Below are 18,470 nucleotides of genomic sequence, written 5' to 3'. Positions count from 1 at the left end.
TTGTGGTGATGGCCGGCACGCAGCAAGAGGTGTCACCTAACCCAAAGGAGTCAAAGGCTGAGGGTTCGTTCCAACTAGCCAAGGAGACAAAGAAGATACCCTTGGATCCGGAGCACCCAGAGAGGTACGCTGTCATAGGCGCAAACCTCGACAACAAATAGGAAGGCGAGCTCGTCGATTTCCTCCGTGAGAATCGGGACATCTTCGCATGGTCCCCCAAAGACATGCCAGGTGTACCGACGGAATTCGCCGAGCACAAGTTACATGTCCGATCTGATGCAAAGCCGGTCAGGTAGCCCCTGCGCCGCCTATCAAAAGAGAAGAGAAGAGTTATTGAAGAAGAGATTGCCCGACTCCTAGCAGCCGACTTCATTATGGAAGTGTTCTTTCCAGAGTGGCTAGCCAACCCGGTCCTGGTACTGAAGAAGAACAAGCAGTGGCGAATGTGTATTGACTACACGAGCCTCAACAAGGCCTGCCCCAAGGACCCGTTTGCTCTGCCAAGAATTGATCAGGTGATAGACTCCACCGCCGAATGCGAGCTGTTGAGTTTTCTGGATGCATATTCAGGATATCACCAGATCAATCTGAACCCAGCTGAAAGACTGAAGACCGCCTTCATCACACCGTTTGGAGCCTTCTACTACCGCACCATGACATTCGGCTTGAGGAATGCCGGCGCCACCTTTCAGCGTTGCATGCAGAAGTGCCTCCTCAAGCAGCTCGGCAGGAACGCCCACGTCTACATGGACGATGTGGTGGTGAAGACGGAACAACGTGGAACACTGCTGGAATACCTCAAGGAGACCTTTGAGAACCTGCGCCGATTCCAGATCAAGCTCAACCCCGAGAAGTGCGTCTTCGGAGTACCAGCTGGCCAACTCCTTGGCTTCCTGATCTCTGAACGCGACATAGAATGCAACCCTGTAAAGATCAAGGCCATTGAGAGAATGGAGGTACCCAGCCGACTGCTGGACGTGCAAAAGTCCACCGGTTGCTTGGCGTCCATCAGCCGATTCATCAGTCGACTGGGCGAGAAAGCTCTCCCCTTATACCAACTCATGAAGAAGACCACTTTTTTCGAGTGGAACCATAAGGTGGACGAAGCTTTTTTCCAGTTGAAAAAGATGCTGACTACTCCACCCGTTCTGGTGGCTCCAACTCCTAAGGAACCGATGCTCCTGTACATCGCCGCCACCAGCCGGGTAGTCAGCACGGTCATTGTAGTGGAACGCAAGGAGGAAGGCAAGGCACTACCTGTCCAAAGACCGGTATATTACCTGAGCGAAGTACTGTCAGCCTCCAAGCAGAACTACCCCCACTACCAGAAGATGTGCTATGGCGTGCACTTTACCGCCAAGAAATTGAAGCCTTACTTTCAAGAGCATCCAATCACCGTGGTCTGCACGGCCCCACTTGCCGAGATCATCGGAAGCCGAGATGCTTCTGGCCGAGTGGCCAAGTGGGCTATAGAGCTGGCTCCCTACACCATCCACTACCAGCCCCGCACCACCATCAAGTCACAAGCACTGGCCGACTTTCTCGTCGATTGGGCCGAGACCCAGTACCTACCTCCAGCGCCCGACTCCACCCATTGGCGGATGCATTTCGACGGCTCCAAGATGCGCACTGGCTTGGGAGCTGGCGTTGTCCTCACTTCTCCTAAAGGCGACAAGCTCAAATACGCACTGCAAATCCATTTTGCCACCTCCAACAACGTCGCCGAGTACGAGGCGCTCATTCACGGGCTTCGGCTTGCCAAAGAACTCGGCATTTGCCGGATCCTGTGTTATGGCGACTCGGACTTAGTGGTCCAGCAGTCGTCTGGCGACTGGGACGCCAAAGATGCAAACATGGCGAGTTATCGTTTCCTCGTACAACAACTCAGTGGGTATTTTGAGGGGTGCGAGTTCCTCCATGTGCCAAGAAACAACAACGACCAAGAAGACGCCTTGGCACAAATCGGCTCTACCCGCCAAGCAATACCATCCGGCGTCGCCCTTCAACGCCTCCTCAAGCCGTCTGTCAAGCCTTCACCAGAATCAGACTCTATCTTCATGTCGGCTCCTCCGGAAGAAGTCATATCCGACTCCAGAGCCCCGGCAGACAGTACGGGGATTTCGGCAGATGGTTCCAAAGCCGCCACAGTCGACGCCGGCCCAGGGACTGCAGAACCCGGCCTGGGGACTGCGGCGGCGGGCTCGAAGACTCCAGAATTCGGCCCAAGAGTCGCGCCAGTCGGCCCGGGGACTTCATTAACCCAGCAAGCGGTTGTTGACTCCACCCCGCCGCCTCCCAGCCGAGCCGCCCTCGGCCAAGTTGCAGTTCTGGCAGTCGAAGAAATAGCAGCACCCTCATGGGCCCAACCCATCCTCAAATTTCTGGTGAGCAAAGAGCTGCCAACTGATGAGACCTTAGCTCGGCAGGTACAACGTCGAGCGGCAGCCTACACCATAGTCAACAGAGAGCTGGTCAGGCGCAGCGTCACTGGTGTCTATCAGCACTACGTAGAGCCAGAGCAAGGCCAAGCAATTCTCGAAGACATCCACCAAGGCGAGTGCGGCCACCATGCAGCTTCAAGAGCACTCGTCGCCAAAGCTTTCTGACACGGCTTCTTTTGGCCAACGGCCTTAGAAGAGGCCAAGGAATTGGTCCAAAAATGCATAGGGTGCCAGAAGTTCCGCTCCAAGCCGCATCAGCCGGCTTCTGCACTCAAGACCATTCCCATTGCCTGGCCTTTCGCAGTTTGGGTTCTAGACATGGTGGGACCATTCAAGACGGCATGAGGTGGCTTAACTCACTTACTTGTCGCAGTGGACAAGTTCACCAAGTGGATAGAAGCGAAGCCAATCAAGAAATTGAACGGTCCGACTATCGTGACTTTCATCTCCGATATCACAATTCGGTACGGCATACCACACAGCATCATCACCGACAACGGCACAAATTTTGCCAAAGGCGCCTTCGCCCGTTTCTGTGCAACACATGGCATCCGACTGGACCTAGCGTCCGTCGCCCATCCATAGTCAAACGGCTAGGTGGAGCAAGAAAACGGCCTCATCCTGTCCGGCATCAAGCCCCGACTAGTCGAGCCTCTAGAGCATTCGGCTGGCTGCTGGCTCGATGAGTTGCCAGCCGTCCTCTGGAGTCTGCGCACGACTCCAAACAAGTCAACCGGCTTCACGCCTTTCTTCCTCGTCTACGGTGCTGAAGCCATCATCGCAACGGACATAGAGTTCGACTCCCCGCAAGTCGCCATGTACACCAAGGAGGAAGCAGAAGAAGCACGTCAAGACAGCGTCGATCTGCTGGAAGAGGGCCAGCTGTTGGCACTCAGCCGGTCCAGCATCTACCAGCAGAGCCTGCGCCGATACTACAACAGGAAGGTCAAGCCGAGATCTTTCCAAGAGGGCGACCTTGTGCTCCGGCTGATCTAGCGAACAGCCGGATAGCACAAGCTGTCGGCGCCTTGGGAAGGCCCTTTCATCATCAGCAAAGTACTGGGCAACGACTCCTACTACCTGATTGACGCTCAGAAGGCCCGAGCACGCAAGAGGGACGACTCCGTCAAAGAGACGGAGCGGCCATGGAATGCAAATCTCCTCTGAAGATTTTACAATTGATGTAGTATGTACCACACTACCTTTTGTATTAAAGTACCAAGACTTCGGGCCCCCCGAGACGAGCTCGGGGACTGCCCTCTTTTGTCTATATGATAAAAATTATGCCTACAAGTATGTTACTCTTTGTTATGCTGCTTGGCACCGGGCTTGATTGGTCGGCCCGGGGACTTGCCGCCTTGCACTATGAAATGCTTCCTGCAGCCGGACAAGTAGTGTGTGGCGTCTAAGCCATCTCCTGTCAGAAGCCGCAGGTCGCAGAGCGACTGTACGATGGGCAGGACTAAGGTAGAATGGGCGCTCGCATGAAAAATGGCTAAGGACCCAAAGCATAAAACATAGCTCAAGACGGCTTCCAGCCTTCCTTTTTCTTTTCACAAACCGACTATTAACCAGTCAGCTCACCGCCTTCTATCCAACTTGCTAAAAAACTCTAAAATGGCTAAGTACTTGCCTTCCCAAAGTAGCCAAGCGTTTGATCCAACGGCATTCCGCAGAGCGGCTGTCCGACTGGCAAGACAGGCAACTAAGGGAAAGCGGCAAAGGAAAAGGCCATGAGAGCAATGAGCAAGAAAAGATAGAATTCGGATAAATATTTACATAACATAGGCCCTTGGCCGAATCTTCGAGCAGAAGTTCAAAGTACACCCCGCGGGTGGAATTGTGCGAATTAACAAGTTCTTCAAAGACTACTAAAGCAGATAAAATAAAGATAAGGCGGCACCTTAGGAAGCGGCAGACGGATTCGGAGGCTCAGAGGAGGCGGCAGCGTCAAGCGTTGGGGCGGCCGGCTGAGCAGTCTCGGCTTGATCGCCTCCAACGGCAGTCGGCTCGGTCGCACGCGGCTCGTTGCTGGAGGCGCGGTCGAGCTGAGGCTGGCCGTCTGCTCCGTCTTCTGGTGCTTCCATCTCGCATCCATCCTCCGCTTCGCCTTCCTCCTCGACGCTGGAGCCGATCACCTCCGCCGAGTCCTCGCCGTAGTCTGGGTTCATCCCAAACCACTCTGGCGGTACCTTCTCGCCGTCTTCAGACCGCTCGGGGACGAAGATGCTGGTGTCGGTGTACTCGGCGATCGCCGTGGCACGCTTGACGAGGGCGTCTTCCGCAGCTGCCAGCTCCGGCTGGGCCTCTGACCGGAGTGTGGCCAGCCGGTCTAGGTCCAGCCCCGGATACCACGCCTTGATGAACTCCAAGGCCCGGCGCGCTCCAGCTCGGGCCGAGGAACCCTTCCAGGCCTCAAGACAACCAGCCGCGACCTCCAGGCAGTCGGCAGTCTGACTAGCGGTGCGCGAAGCCTGCATGTCCGGCCACAGGGCGGCAATCGCCTGGGCGCCGACACGTTGAAGCCGGTGCAGCATCCAGTGAGTCGGCCGAAGGTGAGCCTCGACGCTCAGGATATGCTCATCAAGGGTTCGGGGAGCGTCGGCGGCGATCTCTTCGCCTTCCGCCCTCCGACCTTCAACGTCAGCCTTGATGGCCTGGATGGCCGCCTGCGAATGCCCGGGAAAGAAGTCTACCAAGACGGAAGAAACGAAGAAGCAAGTCAAAAACCAGGAGTCGGCACAACTCATAATCGGCAGCTCGAAGAAAGAAAGTAAAGAAACTCACCATCAACAATGTCTTCAATCTCATGGAAGCCGGAGGCCAGCATTGCCTCCTTGTCAGTCCAGGAGGAGCGCTCGCTCGCAAACTCGGCCAGGAGGGCGGCTTTCGCCTCCTTCTGCGTCTTCATAAGCAGCTCCCTCTGCTCTGCCAATTGTGTGGCCAGCAGATCGCGCTCCATTGTGAGCTTGCTGCACTCCTCCCCCTTGGCGCGCAACGCGGAGTTGGCTTCGCTCAGCTGCTATTGAAGAACAGCGTTGGCTTCTGAAGAGAAGGAAGAAGGAAGGCGTTAAGTCATCAATAAAGAAGGTCGTCGGGGAGATCCGGCCCGACTGCTTAGCAGTCGGCCCAAATCTCGGGGACTACAGCCCGCGGGTGCGCCAGTGCGCCCCCGCAAAGAAGAAAAAGGACTCACTCCGGCTCTCCGACAAGTCGGCGGTCCGCTTGCCCAGCTCTTCAACATTACGGTTGAAGGCAGTACCGCGGAGGTTGTGGTAGTCCTGCGACAAGTGTTTCAGACAAAAGTTAGTACCCGGAACTCACCAAGTGGAGTTCTGGGCCGCCTGCTCAGCAGCCGGCCCAAAACTTGGGGACTACACCCAGTGGGTGCGCTGGCGCGCCCCCACAGAGAGGAACAAGAAAACAAGGACAAAAGAGAAAACATACCCGGATGGCTGCCTGCGATGCCAGGTACGCCTTGGTGCAGTTCTGGATGGCGTCGCCCTCAGCTCGAAGCTTCGTTTGGACGTCCAGAAGTGCCTGGTTCAGCGGCCCTGTGCCACCTCCTCGCACCCACCCAATGGGCGCGGCGCTCGTCGCTTCGGCATCCGGGATCGCCGAGCTGGCGGTGCCAGTCTCCAGGGGGTGTGGCGCCGAGGTCGCCTTCTCAAGACGGCGGCGCGTTGGCGAGCCGACTTGAAGGAGTAGCCTCGCCACGGCCTCGTCTTCAGTCTGCAGCACCGGAGGGTCTGCTGGCTGTTTGCCTTGCGCGCTCCCAGACGGCGGCGGAGGCGGCGGCGGAACGATCACGTCCAGCGTGGAGGAGTCACCGCCTTCCCTCTCCATCACGGGGTTCTCGATGCCGTCTTCCCCAGTCTACCCCGTGAACTCCGGAGGCGGCGGCGCAGAGTTCAGTGGGGTGACGAACACCGCCAATTGGCGGTGCGTGGCCTCCTCAGCCTGCCGCTTCGTCGCGGCGACGGCTTCGGCCTCCGCTAGTTTCTTCTTGGCGGAGGCCTCCGCCTTATCGGCCTCCACCTTCTCCAGGCGGGCGGCCTCTTCCTCGTTGCGCTTCTCTTGCGCATTCCGCTCCGTCGCCTCCCGGAGGTCGGCAGTAGGGTCAATCCGCCGAGTGGTGGTGGACGTCTCCGCCGACCCCATGACGGAGGCGGCGACAACCCTCTCAAGAGTGAGGGGAGCCCTGAAGCGAGGGAAGCAAGTAAAAGACTCAGACAAAAGCTAGAAATAAAGAATAAATCATTAAGATGAGATACTCACGCGGAGACCAGTGGCGGCTTCTTTACTTCCTTGCGGAAGCGGGTGGCCTTCGCGGCCGCCTCGTCTCGCTTGGTCGCCGCAGCCGAACTCTTGGGCTTCTTCGGCCGACTGCCGAACAAGGTCGGCACGGCTCTATTTTTTTTCCCGCCGCCTGGAGCACTCGGCGCGGCAGAAGAGCCCGCGCCGGGATTACTGGCTCCTGGCCGGTGGCGGGGGGCGACATCCTCATCATCATCAGGCTAGTCCTCTAGATTGGCCCCGAGCCGCGGGCCGCCTCCTCCCTCGGCGTCGTCTTCCAAAGCCGCCGCCACCAGATCGGGATCGTCAGCGTCGCTCACCACCCGGTCGGCGAGGAACTCACGGACCGGCCCCATGGTGCCGGCTGGTGGATGAAGGAGGGGATTCTGGCCAAAGCCGACTGGTCAGGTCGCACAAAACAAACTCGGCAAGAAATAAGACAATTCAAAGAAAGAAAGAAAAGGCAACTCACTGTGGATGGGGGGTTGGCGCGGGAATACAACTCCTTGCCGAACCGCCAGTCCTCCAGGAGCTTGCTGTCCGAGAGGTAGTTCACCATGTAGGCCACCTCCTCGTGAGGCATGTCCTTGGTGCACATCCAACTCGGGTCACGGCGCCCGCTCATTTGGCATATCATGTGGGGGCGGCCTTGGAGCGGGAGAACTCGGCGCGCCACGAAGGCGGCCAGCAGGTCCGGACCAGTCAGGCCCTCCGACTGCGTCAGCACTCGGAGTCGCGCAACGGCGCCGGCTCCCGCAAGCGTCAGCGACTTGGCCCAAAATGACCAGTTGGGCAGTCTCCCAGCCGGCGGGCCGGCTTCGAAAGCCGGTAGGTTGACCCAATCGCCCCCCGTGAAGACGCTCTTCACGTAGAAGTACGATCGCTGTCACATCTTCACCGACTTTATCAGCTTGATGGCGGGGAAGGGGTTGTCGGCCCCCGACCTCTGCACGGCGATGAATGCACCGCACTGAGCCGGCACGCCTGCTGCCTGAGTGCCGAGCATGGAATAGAAGAACTCCCCCCAGAGCTCGAGGGTGGGGAGGACTCCGAGGAAGCCTTCGCACAAGGCCACGAAGGCGGACAGCAGCACCACCGTGTTGGGCGTGAGGTGGTGCAGCTGGAGGCCGTAGAACTCCAGAAAGGAGCGGAAGAAGCTACTCGCCGGCAGCCCCAATCTGTGCAGGCAGTGCGAGCGGAAGACAACCCGCTCGCCCTCCTCCGGCGCCGGAGAGATCTCCCCCCTTGGCGCAAGGCGTACTCGCACGTAATCATAGCCTGGAAGCCGACGAGTCTTGCGAAGGAACTCGATGTGGTCGTCATGGACTTCTGAGCCATCCTAGGTGCCGGAATGCACCGAGGGAGGCGCGGCGGCAGAAGAAGCACTCATCGTGAGCGGATCGCCGCGGCGTTCGGCAAAGCTTGGGCGCGCGGCGGTCCGAGGAAGAAGGAGAAGATGAAGAAGAGCAAGGAGTAGCGTGGAGAAGGGGCACGCATGCTCCGCCGCGCTGCCCTTCTCCCCCTACTTATAGCCTCATGGGCTGTGAAGCCGAGGGGGCAGTCGTGGGATTTACTGCGCCCACGGCCCCACGACCCCCCACGTTTCCACGACAAAGATACTGCGTGCAGTAACTCCCCGGGAATCCCAACCGTCCGCCTGGGCCACAGCGGATCCGCTCGGGCGCCGAGGCGCGGTAGTGGCGGGCCCCGCCTACGAGCCTGTCCCGTCACGCGCGTAGGCTGGCAGACTGGCCCGGCCGGGTGTTATCACGTGACAGGCCCGGAATGGGTGGCGGCCTGGAGGCTTAGCCAGCACGCTACTTGGATCCCGCCGCAATGTTCAAAATATTGTGCGAGTCAGAGTTGGGCGAGTCCGACTCCTTCTAGCCGGCCCGGCAAAAGTCAAGCAAGATCCATGTCTCGGGCACCCAGAAAGAGAAACTGCTGAGACTCCTCGGCCGATCGTCCGCGGCGCCTCATCAGCTTCGGGGACTACTGTCGGAGTAATGGGCCACGGGTAGGCTAACCCGAGTCCCAGAACCTTTCAAGACATCGGGGTAGGCTGCGCCCCTCAAGACCCCTGGACAAAGAGCCGCCTTCTGAGAAGTCGGCGTCAAGGCCACCGGCTAGCCACTCGCGGCCGAGTCCCAGGGACGACTTCAGGACAAACCGACTCCTGACTGACGACTTCCCAAGAAGCCGGCCTTGGGGAGTCGGCCCGCGACTCCAGCAAAACCCCATGTCCTCATCAAGAGGGACAGGACAGGGGAGTGGCTACAGTGAAGACTGCTCCCACCCCTTTCCAAAGGCAAGCATGGTCATAGTATGCCGTACCCGCGGAGATCTCCATGTGGCGTGGCACTGTTGCCATGCTGGCCCTGACATCAGCACCGGTGGACCGAATCCTGCGCCCACAACGGCTTTTCTGTACGACCTTTGGGCGGTGGGTCCCACCGCCCAGCGGGATCCCAAAAGACGGCAAGGGCGCCAGAAGTCGGACCCGTCGGGAGTCAGCCCCCGAGAGTCGGCTAGCTCCTCCCCCGCGGCCCACGCGCCATTAACCAGATGTGACGGAGAGTGGCAATAGTGATCGCCCACCAGGCGGCGGGGCTGTTGCCACGACTCCATGACGAAGCCCACGTCATTAGAAGCACGGCTACAGTAATCAGCAGCCGGCAAGACCCGCCCGCGGTAGACGCGGCCTGTGAGCTCCGTACCAAGCCAGTCGGTGGGGCCCACCAGTCGACGGGCCCCAGGAGTCGGCGGATAAGACGACGTCTAGAGAGACTGGCAGCTGGGCCCGTGTCCAGCCGGATTACCATTGTACCCCTGGGGGGTAGGCCTATATAACCCCCCTAGGGCACCCATGCAGAGGGTTGGAATCCATTAGTACTAGACCAGATCATATAGGAAAGAGAGAGCTAGCCTTGCCTTCTCCTACCTCTAGGAAACAGCTCAAGGAGCAATCGTGTAAACACTTTGCCATAGTGATCATGCGGAGACCCCGCAGAGCAGTAGTAGGGGTATTATCTCCCCGGAGAGCCCTGAAGCTGGGTAAGATTCGCCAGCGTGCATGTCTTCGCCTCATCCCGTTTCCAGGCACCGGCGACGTTCTACTCGCCCCCACCATGATAAGCCATCCTTTGGCATATGTCGCACCCAACCCCCGACAAATGGCACGGGCCCAGCTGCTACTGAGATTTCCGCCGGCGGCTAATCAGATTGATGAGTGGAGAGCCACCATTCGGAGCCTGATTAGCTTTGCCCAGGCTGGAGGATCACAACGAGCTGGCATGCCACAGCCTCCCCAGATGACGATGATGGCCCGCGCTGCTTGCCGTGCGGAAGGGGCCACCCCATAGTGCAATCCCCGCCGCGGCACCCAGCGCGAGGGCCACACGACCAAGAGCTTGATGACGTCTTGATGGCTTCATCCGATCCTCAAGCACGTCGAGACCAACGGCGAGCCCTGGAGGACAGGCAGAGGGAAGTAGCGCGCGTCACCGTCGAGCGACACAGCGACAACCACCACCAGTCAAATGGGCGCGATGGCCCCAACGTAGACGAGCCCGCGCTCGATGGGGGTGGGTACCTTCCTTTCGAGGCTGGGTGCCCTGCCTTCACCCGTGAGCTGTGGCAAGTCCGCTGGTCGTCCGCTCGCAAGTTCAAGCCAGAGATACCAGAGAAGTATGATGGGATACTGAATCCGGCAGAGTTCTTGAGCATCTATAGCATCATTGTTCAAGCTGTCGGGGGAAGAGATGAGAAGGTTTTTGCCAACTACTTCCCTTTGGCACTCAAGCCAAATGGGAGGTCTTGGCTGATGCACTTACCAGAGAACTCCATCTCAACATGGGCTGACTTGTGCCACGAATTCATTGGCACCTTCACGGGCAGCCATCAAGAACCAGGGCGGCCCAGTGATTTGCAGCTTCTCTCGCAGAAGGAAAGAGAGACTCTATGGAAGTACATGCAGAGGTTTATCCGAGTCCACAAAAATATTCCAGACATCCACCCGGCTGCTGTGATAGCGGCATTCCAATCCAACGTGCGCAATCGTCGGATATGTTCCAAGATGAACGTTCGGTTGCCCAAGATTGTGAAGGAGCTTTACACCATGGTTGACAAGTGTGCTTGGGTAAAGGAGGGGAGGAAACTCCCTGGGGAAGAAAATGGCATCAACATCAACTTAGAGGATGATGACGAGGCCACCAGTCAGAAGAAGAAGAACAAGAAGCGCAACAAGAGGCACAAGGATAAGGCAGTAATGACCGTCGAGGAATCGGGCACACCTAGTACCGGCAAGAAGGCTAAGGCAAAAGCCCCTAGCAAGGAAGTTGCCATGTGCACTGATTGCTGGGAGGCTGCGGCTGCCGAGAAGGCTGGGAATTGTGATGGTCCATACTGCAAGCTTCATCGGACCAACGGTCACGATCTCCAGGAGTGCCATCAAGTTGAACAGCTCATCAAGAGGCAGATGGTTGAGTATGAGAAGCGTGATAAAGAGAAATATCAGAATGGCGTTGGGGGAAGGGCCGAGGCAGCAAAGTAAGTCACCCTAGCAAGGCTCCTCAGAATCAAGGAAAACCCGCCAGAGGCCGTGGGAAGGAAGATTGTAATGATGAAAGTGATGGAGGGGATGAAGAGGAAACCAGCAAGTAGGAATTCCAGAAGGCTGCTGACGCCCTGTGCATTTGCGGGGGTGTGTATCTCTGCACTCCTCTCACTGCCAACTTAAAAAGTGGGCACGTGAAATCAATGCCATGGAGCCAGCGAAAGATTCTTCAAATCCACTCAAGTGGTCACGCGCCCATCATCTTTGACCAAGAGGACCACCCCAACCGCACCATTGCGGTGGGGTGCTTGCCGTTGTTGGTCTCACCAACGATCTGCAACCTCAAAGTCACAAAGATGTTGGTTGACGGCGGGGCCGGGTTGAATCCGATTTCTCCCATGGTCATCAGCAAACTTCAGATAGTGGAGGAAGAGCTTGAGATGACCGGCACGTTCCAAGGGATCAACCGTGGTAGGAGTCATCCTCAGGGGAAGATCACGTTACCGGTGACATTCGGGGGAGAATTGAATTACTGGACTGAGAAGGTTGTGTTTGACGTGGTCGACCTCCCCCCGCCGTACACCAGAATCCTTGGACACCCTGCTCTGGCCAAATTCATGGTGGCATCCCACTATGCCTACAGCATGTTGAAGATGCCAGGGCCAGTGTGTCATTTCTGTTCCGTCAGATGAGAAGGGCACAATCATTTGCGTGGACAAGATGTATCGGCAAGTAGTCGCGGCAGAGGCCACTGAGGCCATTGTTCCCACCATGGAAAGCAAGAGAAATAAGAGAGGAAGCAAGGATGCTAGCAAGGAATCCGGGAAATGTATCTCCTCGGAGAACATTGTGCCCGTTGATGACTTGCCAGAGAGTTCCAACACCAAGAGATCCAAGGCTACTGCACCCCATGTGAAAAAGGTCCCGGCAGGGCTAGCTGGAACTCATGGTACTTTCACTATTAGTGCCACCCTTGATGATAAATAGGAGAGCGTGCTCATTGCCTTCCTACGGGCGAATATCGATGTGTTTTCCTGGCAACCATCTAATATCCCCGGTGTTCCCAGGGAGGTAATCAAGCACCACCTTGATGTCTGCCCACATGCATGACCCGTCAAGTAGAAGGTCCAAAAGCAAGCCTTGGAGCGGCAACAGTTCATTGCCGAGGAGTTCATGAAACTTGAGGCAACTTGTTTGGTCAAAGGAGTACTACACCCAACATGGCTAGCAAACCCAGTGGTCATGCGGAAGGCTAATGGGAAATGGAGGCTTATATAGATTTCATGGATCTGAACAAGGCATGCCCGAAGGACCCTTTTCCCTTGCCGTGCATCGACCGAATCGTGGATTCCTCATCCGGATGTGATTTGCTCTCCTTTCTGGATGCATACTCTGGGTGTAGTCAAATCTTTATGTCCGAGGAAGACCAAGAGAAGACCTCGTTCATCACCCCATGTGGCACATACTTCTTCGTGCGAATGCCTTTCGGGTTGAAGAGTGTTGGGTCCACTTTTGCAAGGGCAGTCCAGATTGGTTTTGGGCCACAATTTCACTGAAAGATTTAAGCCTGCATGGATGATATGGTGGTCAAGACCAAGGACAGATCAACCCTCATCCAGGACTTAGAAGATATGTTTGCTAATCTGTGCAAGATCAACTTGAAGTTGAACCTAGAGAAGTGTGTGTTGGCATGCCTTCTGGCAAGCTACTTGGTTTCTTTGTATCCCACCACGGGATAGAGGCCAACCTTGACAAGATCAAGGCTATCGAGCAGATTTAGACACCTAATATAGTTAAGGATGTGTGGCGTTTGACTGAGTGTATTGCCGCGCTTAGCAGATTCATCTCCAAGTCTGATGAGCGCACCTTGCCATTCTTCAAAATATTGAAGAAGGCAGGACCCACGAAGTGGACTCCAGAGGTAGACGCAGCACTGCAATATTTGAAGACCTACTTGTCTTCTATGCCCACTTTGGTTGCTCCCAAACCACAAGAGCCGTTGCTGCTATACCTGGCGTCAACTAATCAAGTGGTTAGTGCAGCACTGGTGGCACAATGGGAAGTGGAAGAAGCGGCAGCCTCAGCCAGTGTCCCTTCCGGGGGAGAGAGTGAGCACAGTCCGACAAGACTAGACATGGATCAAGATAGAGGAGAGCACGACAGTGGAGGCAACCCGAAGGACGCGGCAAGGAAGAAGGTGGTGCCGCGCGCAGTATACTTCATCAGCTCCCCATTGCAGGGGGCTAGATCTAGGTATTCTAGCATGCAAAAGTTGATTTATGGCCTCGTCATGGCCTCAAAGAAACTGTGCCACTACTTTCAAGCCCACGAGATCACAACTGTCACCCGCTTTCCCTTGCAAGGGATACTCCGAAACCCTGAGGCTACCGGTAGAATAGTTGAGTGGGCATTGGAGTTATCCAGCTTTGGTTAAAGTTTGAAAGCACATCAACAATCCAGAGCAGAGCATTGGCAGAGCTTATTGCAGAATGGACGCCAACCCCTGATGAAGAGGTAATGGAGAGAGTTATTCCCAGCAAGGAAGCGCCCCAAGAATGGATCATGTACTTCAATGGTGCCTTCTCCCTACAAGGTGCAGGGGCTGGCGTGCTTCTCGTTGCTCCCACTGGAGAGTACCTGAAGTACATTGTCCAGATGCATTTTCCCCAGGAGGAGGCGACCAATAACACTGTTGAGTACGAAGGGCTCCTTGTCGGGCTCAGGATTGCAACGGAGTTGGGAATCAAGAAGCCGATCATCCGCAGAGATTCACAACTTGTGGTGAGACAAGTCAATAAGGATTACTAAAGTCCATTCATGGAGGCATACGTTGAGGAAGTGAGAAAGCTGGAGGAGCGCTTTGACGGATTGCAAACGGAGCACATACCCCATGCGGAAAACAACATTGTGGATCATCTGTTAAAGTGTGTTGCGCAAAAGCTCCATGCGAAACCAGGAACTTTTGTTCTCCATCTTAATCAGCCCTCCATATCCCCGGCAACGATGGCCCGGAAGAGGAGGAAACTGGACTCCGGCAAGCCTCTCCCGGTAGAGCCTCTTGAGGCTCCCGACAGAGATCTTGACGGGAACAACTCCCCTTCAGCTACTTAGCTACCCCTCCCACTAGACCACTTGTCCTCATGGTCGAAGGGTGTGCTCCCATGAAGAAGGAAGTGCCGCTAGTCCTCATTGCGGAGCCCCAGGCTCCAACATTGGCACGACACATAGTCCATTTCCTCCAAACCAAATAACTTACCGAAGAGCAAGATGAAGCTGAAAGAGTAGCCCGGAGGGCCAGTATGTATCAGTTTTTCGATGACACACTATACAGAAGAAGGCCCAACAGTGTGAAATTGAGGTGCTTTTGTCGGGAAGAAGGAAAGGAACTAATGGCAGAAATACATAAATGCATGTGCAGATCCCACATTGGATCAAGGGCTTTGGTTGGGAAAGCATTCCGGAAAGGATTCTATTGGCCCACAACCCTCCAAGATGCGGTCAAGCTAGTCACCAAATGTGAAGCTTGCCAGTTCCATTCCAAGAATATCCATCTGCCTGACAAGGCTCTCCAGACAATCCCTTTGTCATGGTCGTTTTCAGTCTGGGGCTCGATATCCTCAGCCCTTTCCCTCGTGCTACCTGGGGCTATGAATTCTTGCTCGTTATAATCGACTACTTTACAAACTGTCCGGAAGTAGAAGCCTTGGGAAAGGTGACTGCTCAGTCAACAATCAAGTTCTTGAAAGAATTGGTGTGTCGCTTCGAAGTCCCTGCCCAGATCATCACTGACAATGCCACCCATTTCACGAGCCACGCCTTCATGCAATATGTTCATGCTATCAGGACCCCGATTCCAAGTCACATCGATCTAGCCGATAACACCTCATATCACATTGAGGCCTCACGCACGGTATCCCCACGGGTGTCGCCTTACCATGGCCCGGGACCATTTGCGCCTTTTGGCTCACGTATATGATAGTGTCGCTAGCATCCATATGACAGAGAACCCGGGCCGACATGGCTAGTCGTGAACCCAAAGCGGCACAGACCTATGGAGACAGGCGTACATGAATCACATCGAGCATGTCGGTCATCAGTGAGTGAATCCGGGCTGTAGCACTGGGCTAACAGGACTCCGGGGAACCCGGGCTATAGCAGGCTAGGCAGGACTCCGGATGTCACTGCGTGACATTTCCCCGAAGGGACAGACATAGGAACGGAGTGAAACACATGCCGGCCAGTCAAATGTCCTGAGCAGTAGTGCTGGGCTAGCAGGACCCCGGTGAACCGGGCTGTAGCGGACTACTATGGCTCGAGGAACACTAGACTACATTTCCCCATAAGAAAGGCTGCCAAGGATAAACAACTAGATTGTCGGATCCCACTCATACCAAGCATTTCAATCATACACACAATATGCCCGATATGAGTACATACAAAACGGCATCACAACAAAACTCTACAACTCAAGTACTTTATTTAAAAGCTCCAGAGAGCCATACATAACATGTTCATACAGATAGGGGTCACATGACCCGACACTCAAGTCATTCAAGCATACAAGCACATGCGGAAGCAAATAGTCTGAGTACAGACACTAGAAAGCAAGAAGGCTTCTCGAAGCCTGTCTATCTACATAGGGCCCTCCATGGCCAGGATCACCACCTGGGTGGCGAGTTACTCATCGACGTTGAGGTCTACATAAAACCCATCAGAGGGGGCGGTGTTGTGGTCTGAAAACAGTAATTAAGCAAACATGAGTACAAAGGTACTCAGCAAGTCTTACATCAGAACCTACTATACATGCTCATTCTCAAGAAGGTGGTGGGGTTATTGCAGCAAGCCAGCTTTGACTCTTGGCTAAGCTATCCTATGGAACTCCACTAGTAAAATAGTTTTCAGACACGAGTCCACTACTCACCAACACAATACTCCACCGGGGATCCTCCCTCGTCATCCTACGAGAGGGCCATCCTCGGTACTCACACTTATCTTGAGTCTTTTAGTAGTATCCATTAACTTGTCTATGAACTGTATAGGCAACCAAGTAGTCCTTTACCGTGGACGCGTCTATTCGAATAGTTTTATACCCTGCAGGGGTGTACTTCTTCATACACGCTTTCACCACTTACCTCCGTTTACACGACATGTACTGGGCAACCTTCAATCGGAAGCCCAACGAGGGTGTCGGCCACGGCCTACCTAAACACTCAAGCCTCTAGTCCAGGTTTATCGCCTATTCAGGTTCCATCCGCAGGGAGTCCGGCCGAGGTTTCCACATACGGCCCCGAAGGATGTGAACAGGGTTCCCGAGACACCAAACGGGTGACTCGGTACACCGTGCCACGGTGTATCTACCGCAACATAGTCCACCCTAGAGTTAGCGCTATGCACGGCCGCCAATACATAACCTACAAACACCAGAAACTAATTCCAACTCCTGGACAGAGTACTAGGGTGATTAAGAAGCCGAGAGGGTCAATTAAGGATCCCAATGCATGGTAGTAGCTGATTCTTAAAATCATACATACGGATCTCAGTTCTTATGGATGGCCTCAATGAAACAACCCACCATGTACTCCTACACGGCCTCTCATCGATACCTTTACCAAATCATGTTCAACACATCCCTCACATTACCGACATAATCATTTCACTCTAGCCCATCACCCAGATGAACCAGACCTGACACAACTCTAAGCATAGCAGGCATAGCAAGGTAGGAAACACAAACATGGCTCAATCAACTCCTACACATGCTAGTGGGTTTCATCTAGTTACTGTGGCAATGACAGGTCATGCAGAGGATAAGGGTTCAGCTACCATAGCACACAGCAGTTTGAATCACGTTGTCTTAATGCAGTAAACAAGAGCAGAAGCGAGAACATGGGTGACGGTGTCCTGGACTAGGGGGTACTCACCACGTCATCTCCCGATCTATTAGATTGGGCCGAAGACCCCCGTGGCCGTATACTCATGGGTCAGTTCGGATGGCTACCGCATACAAGGAAGATTCCACAAGACTTGGCGATCAAGACAAGGACTTCTCCCCACCGGTGTATTCGGCTAGGACTCTTGTTATCCTAGGCCTCCGGTGCATTATATAAACCGAGGCCAGGCTAGTCGATAGAGATACAATAGGCTAGCTTCTAGGGTTTAGCCTCCTTGATCTCGTGGTAGATCTACTCTTGTACTACCCATATCATCAATATTAATCAAGAAGGACGTAGGGTTTTACCTCCATCAAGAGGGCCCGAACCTGGGTAAAACATCGTGTTCCCTGCCTCCTGTTACCATCCAGCCTAGACGCACAGTTCGGGACCCACTACCCGAGATCCGCCGGTTTTGACACCGACATTGGTGCTTTCATTGAGAGTTCCGCCGTGTGATCGACAAAAGGATCGATGGCTCGCCTGCAGATCAACTGCGTCTTCGACATCTTTGTCACCAGTTCGACTGGTCATCTTGGTTCGACCAAGAATTGCGCCCCGTGTTCGGATCACCATGTTCGGACGAGGGCCTTCATCAAACATCAACTCCGATCTCTATCAAGATCACGGAGGAATTATCTATGGAGCTCGGGGCTCAACGTCAACATTGCCCTCAAGCGACCGTGCTGTTTTTTTGGACAGTGAACTCGTATCTGCCGCCACCACCTCCTCGAGTATCGCTTTGACGAGCGCTTTTGTGGAATTGTGCAGAATTGGGTCTATAACAACCCTGGAAAATTTCGTCGAGTTCCGATGGAGGAATCTCTGGCAATCCACGATATACCGGAGCCCTATCAAATCTGGACGGGAATTTGGATGAGTTTAGGGCATGGTGTCCAGCTCCTAGCTCGGACGTCCTTTGGAAGATCCAACCGTTGATTGGCTGCGGAATTCCTATATCTACCACCTCTCAAAATTTCGGCTCGATCCGACCGTCCAAACTCCGGGTACCTTCCGATTAGTGCATCACTTTTCGGATCTGTTTTCTGCGCGAAAACGAATCCGACCCGAGTTCATCTTTTTTATGAACAGGATTTCGGACATCCCTTTTGAAGGAAGTTTTGTATGGGGTATTGTGTTTTGTTCCCGGACACATCCCAGTAACTGTAAGATCTTTTGAACATGATCTTCAACATCATGCTGGTGTCAAACTAGTCCGGCAATATTACTCCACGGCTGCCGACCTGC

This window comes from Triticum aestivum, chromosome 5A, assembly GCF_018294505.1.
Source record: "Triticum aestivum cultivar Chinese Spring chromosome 5A, IWGSC CS RefSeq v2.1, whole genome shotgun sequence".
NCBI lineage: Eukaryota > Viridiplantae > Streptophyta > Magnoliopsida > Poales > Poaceae > Triticum > Triticum aestivum.
This window is presented reverse-complemented; position numbering follows the sequence as displayed.